The sequence below is a fragment of the Sinocyclocheilus anshuiensis genome, unplaced genomic scaffold, assembly GCF_001515605.1.
Source record: "Sinocyclocheilus anshuiensis isolate Anshui unplaced genomic scaffold, SAMN03320099.WGS_v1.1 scaffold1024, whole genome shotgun sequence".
In the NCBI taxonomy this organism is placed as follows: domain Eukaryota; kingdom Metazoa; phylum Chordata; class Actinopteri; order Cypriniformes; family Cyprinidae; genus Sinocyclocheilus; species Sinocyclocheilus anshuiensis.
This window is the reverse complement of record NW_015552843.1, coordinates 461,572-469,716: the sequence shown is the minus strand read 5'-3', so window position 1 is coordinate 469,716 and position 8,145 is coordinate 461,572. Positions and strand designations below refer to the sequence as shown.

The 8,145-nt window shown below is 37.5% G+C and overlaps 1 long non-coding RNA gene across 1 annotated transcript in view; it reads left to right on the top strand.

Moving 5' to 3' along the window:
* The window catches only part of LOC107668122 (uncharacterized), a 61,846-nt gene extending 57,478 nt beyond the window's left edge, over positions 1-4,368 (top strand). The window contains exon 3 of the long non-coding RNA XR_001631852.1: positions 4,031-4,368. This is a non-coding gene — a long non-coding RNA (uncharacterized LOC107668122). The remainder of the gene's footprint in view (positions 1-4,030) is intronic.
* The last annotated feature ends 3,777 nt before the right edge of the window (positions 4,369-8,145 follow it).

Genomic DNA, 8,145 nt, shown 5'->3' with positions numbered 1-8,145 from the left:
GTGGACGGCGTCTCAGCAGGAGGCTGTAATTAGTGTCTTTAAGCTCAGCCTCTGACGGCACTGCCTCCACGTTCATGCCCCATTAGCCTGAAACAAATGTCCGAGCTAACTAATCGGTGACTGCAACTCTCTTCGAGACAAAGGCTGGAAAATGTGAAGCACTTCAGCCCACTTGATTTGCCTTTTTACTCTTTTCTCATTGCAGTTGTTGTGATTACATGTGTTATATAATCACACGGTCTTATCGTTCTGCTTCAGTGTCTACAGAACATTTGACGTTTTGCCTACACTGTAAAAAGTGCTAAATTGTAATTATTATATTGAAAAGCTAATTCTACCTGATTTAATCCATGAAAATTGTTTTGTTGATACAGATGAACATATTTAGGTTGATTCAGCGATATTAAATATTATTTTTGACTGAAATATAACTAGTTTAGATGTTACCATTTTTTCAGTGTAATTAAACCAAATCAACTATGTAAATTTCTGTTGTGATAATTCAGCAGTAAGACGCTTGAGGTCATGTTATATAGCGAATATAGTCACAGCTACAGGGTGTTGGACATTATCCCATCATTCAGCTCTATAAGTGACTATAAGATATAATAAACATTGACATTGTGAATTTCTGTAAAGCTACTTTGAAACAGTGTGTACTGTATATTTTATATTTTCTTATATGTACTTCACTATATATATATATATATATATATATATATATATATATTGTGTATGTGTAACTTTCTGTTCAGTCAGTGAAGGATTCATCAGACTGATTTGAAACTTAGTAACTTAAAAAAAAAAAAAGATTCATGATAACCGTTTGTTTGTGAATCAGATTGCACTGGTTGTACTATATGTGTTTGATTAATTTAAGCCAACTCAGAGTCATTTGTTAATCATAAGCAAATCTTTCAGAATTTGATTTAGTCTTGAGTTTTGAAACAATTTGAACTAATTCACAGAAATGCACTGAACTTCCCAACTCTTGTACTGTTTGGTAATTAAGTTTAAATCAGAGACACTATATTGAAACATCCGTCTTAACACTTTCATAAGGATGGGAATTCAATCCCTTCAGCAAAATCGTTACAAATATGTCTCGATTGCTCGCTATATCACCTAGTGTTCATCTTTTAGAGTCATTCTGAATAAGCACAGTATTTCTTAACAAAGAGTGCACTAACATGCCAGTGTATACTTTTCTTGCAGCCAAACTCGGCTTTAACTGCTCTTTGATCTCAAGACCGATTCATTAGATTTCACCTTTTAGCACAAAAACAATTCACCTTCATTTAAAAATGCAATTAGTGAGTTTGCTAAACCTCACTGAAGTTATTCTCTTCATTCTTTGGTATGATTGGCCTCAGAGGGGTTGGATTTAATTTAAAGGGAATTTGTTTACTACAGATCTAAGAGGGACTGGCTAATGTGTTGGGATCGCTTTTAACATCTCTCCTTTTTCTCATTTCCTCTTTGCACCTGCCTTGCATTAATTGGCAATTATGTATCCCTTGCTGAGCAAAGAGTGTGTTGGTGTGAGGGCATCTGAATTGTCCATGATTTTGTCTATCAGGTTTACAAGTAAGTATAAGAAAGAATTCTAAAGACAAAGTGCTTTTAAGAAAACTCAGATTTTTAAATAATTAATATGAAATCTGTTATGATGTACTTTATCCCAGCAGTTTAAGATAAATTAAGGTTTACAATAAATGTTTGTAATTCAATAAGCTTCATAATATAAATCGATTATGAGATGTCTGTCTCGTGAGTCATGTTGGAGCAGTGTTTAATTGTAGTCTGGGGCTAAATGCCACAGTTAATGATACTTCAAAATGTATTTAAATATTTTTGGTACAGGACTTGAAAAGCATCTCACATAGCCGCTTAATCAGGGTATCTTCTGATCATTCGCTTTTTAATTTAATATTGGAATCTGAAAAATGAAAAACTGCACATATTTCATTTTTCAATTGTTCAAACAAAACTAAAAATCAAGAATCCGGCTTCATTTATACGCAATTTGAATATTCGATCTCTACATGTGGGCGGGAATGAAACGCCCCTCTCCGCTGATTGGTCAACCAAACATTACAACATAATAATAGTCCTTAAAAAACATAAGTGTCATCCGCTTCTATGGATTCTTAACATGTTTATTTCTACTACATTTTATCTTTTTATCTTTATCAAACAGCCAGATTAATGAATGGCTTGACACAAACCGTACCGAGGCAGAGCCTTTGGTCCTTTGGCACACCGCCTGATCTATTATAGCTAACTATCAAAACCTGTGTGGCAAATCTGCGCAACACACTGCAGCGCGGCGGAATGTATTGTAGTGAAGCACAGACCACTATCAATTTATGTGAACATACAGTCATAGCTTTTGTGTTAGACAATACGCTGCGTTTTAGACAAAGGAGCAACTTAAATATGACAGATATGAGAAGAAATTACTTTGTGTAATTTACCTTCACAGCACATATATTTTTTTTCTTTTCTACAGAAATATGAATAAAATGAAATGATACTTGAATTATGAAAGTAATATCGCCACTAGGTGGCGGTAAGTCATTGTGTTAATAAAGGAGCCTTTTGTTCAATCAATTTGTTCAAAATGCTTCATTCATTCATTTAGGAATAAAATCAAGCGGCTGTCTATAATAATTGGTAATTGCATTGTTGTCTATAATAATGGGTTTTTCAAAGACTCTCATTCTCATACATTCAGAAATGATACACCACTCTATGCGCCTGCTGTGAGTCAGTCACACAACGGTTCTGTGACTTTCGTTTAGTTGACAGAGAAAATAACAATTTTGTATGCCATCAGTTAGCTGGCCAATACTCAATATTAATTAAATAAACTCAGTTTATTGTCTAAAACTACCTATGTTCACATAAATTAATAGTGGTCTGCGCTTGTCTACAATACATTCTTCCCACGCTGCAGTGCATCGCACAGCTTTGCCACACAGATTTTAATAGTACATTTTTTTGGTTAGCTATAATAATTCAGGCGGTGTGCCAGAGATTTAGGCTAGTAGGTAGTTGTGAGTGCAGGTGCGAAGTAAATTAATATTTATGAGATTAACTAATATTTCACGGGTAGGTTGCGGAATTTATGCCTACACAAAATACATTTTCTGTCTAGGCTCTGCCTCCATACGGTTTGTGTCAAGCCATTTGTTAATCTTGCTGTTTGATGAAGAGAAAGAGATAAAATGTAGTAGAAATAAACACATTAAGAATTCATAGAAGTGGAGGACTCTTATTATGTTTTTTTTAAGACCATTAAATGTTTGGTTGATCAATCAGCGGAGAGGGGCGTTTCATTCCCGCCCACATGTAGAGATCGAATATTCAAGTTACTTATTCGTTTTCTATCCCTGAACCTAAAAACGAAAAATGAAGCCAAATTATTGATTTTTCGTTTTGTTTGAACAAATGAAAAATGTGCCGTTTTTTTTTTCATTTTTCAGATTTCAATATTAAATTAAAAAACGAATGATCGGAAGATACCCTGATTCCGCTTAAATTAAGTTTTTCATTTTCTTTTCTTTTATATTTTATTGTTTTATCTTCATTTAACTTTAGTTTAGATTTTATTTTAAAGTTGAGTTGAGATTAGTTTTCTTTTTTTAGCTGCAGAAAAAATGCTTAAAAACATGTACAGGCATCCTAGGAAAAGGTTCTGTTGACAGAAAGGAAGTCCTTTTCCCTATCAGTCCTTTAGTTCATTAAGCACATCTCTTTTTGGAATCACAGAGGTAGTTTGGCCGTTTCCTCTTATCTCCCCACAATATTAATGTTGTCAGGTGTGCCGTTTGCTGTAATGGAAAAGCACAGTCATTAATATCCAATTAGGGCTGGCTAATGATACAGCAACAGGAGCCACCAGGCCGAGCAATCTGTCTCTTTTGTGGCCCGTGTACCATTTTCAATAAAACAAGCAGGAACAGCACCATCCCAGCACTGAATGCACCTTCTGTATTATCATACAATTACTGCTCACTGTTCACAGAGCTGCTCAGGAGTGGATGACACGTGTTTTGGAGAGAGGGGTGTGCTGAAGATGCCGTGATGCAGGACTGCTGGGGCTTTAGGTGAAGGGTTGTTGTGGAGTGTCTTGGGACAGCTTATTAAACCTGCCTGCCAGAACCAGCTTGTTTCTGTTCTCCAGGATGGGCTTTGCAGGAACAATCTGGCACTGGAGAAAATTCTTCAATAAGACTTTCCTTCTGGTATGTTTCTATAGCAACTGTTTAGAAAAATAGGGCAGGGAAAAAAGCTTACAGATAAACCTAAAACAGAATTAGGCACAAATAACAATGAATGTATAAATAAACATTAGGATGACTGACAGCAAGCTTGTTTTGAGGAGATAATTATTTGAACTAAACAGAGCGGTTTTTGCTCCAAGATCTTCCTGAGTTTGGGGTGGAAACGGCAGCCGGAGCTGTATAGATAATAACCAAAGAAACCGTACGGTTCTCGGGACATTAGAGGCAGTAGCTGGTGATTCAAACATGCGTAAGGATAACCATCAAAGTCAGATCACACACTCCAGTGAAGGAACCATAGCTTTCTGAAGTCCTTTGAAGTTTCTGCCGCTGTCTGTGGAACACACCTCCTCATCACCTGTGTGATTCAGAGCTGATTCAATCATGTGCAAAGAAGAACAAATGATTCTTTCTGGTTTGAATAAGCACACGGCAAAGTGATTCAATAGAGTGTCATTGTGCTGTCAGTCACAATATATATGAAACTATACAAAAAATCCTTTTACCGCATGACAAACTATTAAGGCTCCATGTGTTAGACTGAAGTATTCATCATGTGAACCATTATGTGTTCTTGCAGAATATCTGTAGACAGATATATACTAGAGCAATGGTTCTCTACCTTTTCTACTTGAAGTCTAGATTATCGCAATATTCAAATTCTCTCTGTATTGACTATTATTTAGGATATAAGATATTTAGGGCCCGAGCCTAGGACCCTATTGGAATTGCTCCGTTTCTTCTTCTTCTTCTTCTTCTTCTCCAAAGTGAATCGCATTTTTGAGGGCCTAAACATGCTCCAAAACTCATGCACATACATCAGAACTGGCAAAAATTTACATCTGATATGGGTTTCAGAAGTGGGTGTGGCAAAATGGCTCAATAGCGCCACCTGTCAAATTTCAAAGGAGTGCGCCTCAAGCTACGTTTTACGTACAGGTACGAAAATCGGTACACACATGTAACACACCATTACCTTCAAAAAAGTCTCTTGGTATAAAACCCAACAGGTAGTACGTTATTTTGAATTTTTTTGTACGATTTTTGTGCAGTTTTTGCCATTTCCAGGCCTCGTATTTTGACGAACTCCTCCTACAGTTTTAATATGATCATCTTCAAATTTGGTGAGGGTTATCATAAGGCCTTTGTGACGTTAAATTGCGAAGATCTTGAGTTTTCGTCAAAGGGCATGTCCCTGGCGGCCTGGCAAAATTTGATGTTTCGCCATGAAACGGGAAGTTGCTGTAACTCAGACAAGCAATGTCCGATCTGCCCCAAACTTCACACGTTTGATAGGTGTTCTGTCCTGAACACATGGCCATGCCCATATTCAGTTATAGTCATAGCGCCACCTCCTGGCAACAGGAAGTGTCATGGTTAACACTGTTATGGACTCCTAGGAACATATTAAAAAGCGTCAGCAAGTGTTAAATAGGCTGGCAACATGCTAGAAACATGCTAAAACATGCTAGCAACAGTTAGCTAAGTAATAAAGCAATGCAGTGAAACAGGAAGTTGATGTAACTCAGGCATGCAGTGTCCAATCTGTCCGAAACTTAACATGTTTGATGAGAGTACTGGCCTGAACACATCAACATGCCAAGATTCAGTTATAGTCATAGCGCCACCTACTGTCAATGGGAAGTGACATGTTTAACACTGTGATGCACTATTAGCAAGACAGTAAAATATGCCATTGTGTGCTAAACATGTTAGAAACATGCTCAAACATGCTAGCAACATTTACTAAGTGCTAAAGCATGCTATTTAACGCCATCAAACAGTAAGTTGTTGCAACTCATGCATACAATGTCCAATCTGCCTCAAACTTCACACATTTGATTAGACTCCTGGCCTGAAGACATCTACATGCTCATATTCAGTTATAGTTATAGCGCGACCTACTGGCAATGGGCAGTGACATGTTTAATACTGTGATGCACTTTTAGCAACACAGTAAAATATGCCATTGTGTGCTAAACATGCTAGAAATATGTTCAAGCATGCTAGCAACATCTACTAAGTGCTAAAGCATGCTAAATTTGGTGAGGGTTATCATAAGGCCTTTGTGACGTTAAATTGCGAAGATCTTGAGTTTTCGTCAAAGGGCATGTCCCTGGCGGCCTGGCAAAATTTGATGTTTCGCCATGAAACGGGAAGTTGCTGTAACTCAGACAAGCAATGTCCGATCTGCCCCAAACTTCACACGTTTGATAGGTGTTCTGTCCTGAACACATGGCCATGCCCATATTCAGTTATAGTCATAGCGCCACCTCCTGGCAACAGGAAGTGTCATGGTTAACACTGTTATGGACTCCTAGGAACATATTAAAAAGCGTCAGCAAGTGTTAAATAGGCTGGCAACATGCTAGAAACATGCTAAAACATGCTAGCAACAGTTAGCTAAGTAATAAAGCAATGCAGTGAAACAGGAAGTTGATGTAACTCAGGCATGCAGTGTCCAATCTGTCCGAAACTTAACATGTTTGATGAGAGTACTGGCCTGAACACATCAACATGCCAAGATTCAGTTATAGTCATAGCGCCACCTACTGTCAATGGGAAGTGACATGTTTAACACTGTGATGCACTATTAGCAAGACAGTAAAATATGCCATTGTGTGCTAAACATGTTAGAAACATGCTCAAACATGCTAGCAACATTTACTAAGTGCTAAAGCATGCTATTTAACGCCATCAAACAGTAAGTTGTTGCAACTCATGCATACAATGTCCAATCTGCCTCAAACTTCACACATTTGATTAGACTCCTGGCCTGAAGACATCTACATGCTCATATTCAGTTATAGTTATAGCGCGACCTACTGGCAATGGGCAGTGACATGTTTAATACTGTGATGCACTTTTAGCAACACAGTAAAATATGCCATTGTGTGCTAAACATGCTAGAAATATGTTCAAGCATGCTAGCAACATCTACTAAGTGCTAAAGCATGCTTTTAATACCATCAAACAGGAAGTTGTTGTAACTCATGCATACAATGCCCAATCTGCCCCAATCTTCACACGTTTTATAAGAGTCCTGGCCTGAACAAATCTAAAGGCCAATATTCAGTTATAATTATAGCGCCACCTGCTGGCAACAGGAAATGACTTGTTTCATACTAACTTGAGCATGCAATGTCTGATCTGCCCCAAACTTCACATGTTTGATAAGAGTCCTGGCCTTAACATATCTTAAGGCCAATATTCAGTTATAATCATAGCGCCACCTGTTGGCAGCAGGAAATTTGGCAGATATAAATGACTTTGGCATATTCTTCCTATATTTACCACTTTAAAGGGGTGGTTGACTGTTTTTTTTCTAGGCTTTATTGTGTTTATGGGGTGCAGTCTAACTTGTTAATGCTTTGTTTTTTTTAAAAATGCATTATTTTTCACATAATTTACCTTTATTCCACACCACTCTGTCCCTTCTCCTATAAATGCGCTGATCATTTCCTGCTTGTATGAAGCCCCTCCCTCAGAAATAGGCGATGGGCTCAGATTGGTTAGCTGGTCCAGTGTGTTGTGATTGGCTAAACCGCCTCTAGTGCGCGTCTAAACGTCCCGACCCTCACCTCAGCGGCATGTGCTCCAGTTGTATTGTAAACAATGGCGTCGTCTATATTGCTTATCAATTTGGCGGTGAGCCTGGGTGCGAAGGCCCTTTCATCGCTGCTTGCAGCTTTAATTCTTATTGTATTTCTGCAGTAATTATGACAATGCTGCTTGCTTTGAAACTTTTTTTATTGACATGGAAACTGGGAGTGTTTTATTTTATGTTTTATGCAAGATTTAATTTTTATTTATGTAAGTTTTTTTTTTAATTTTTTTTTTTTAGTTTTTGCACTGT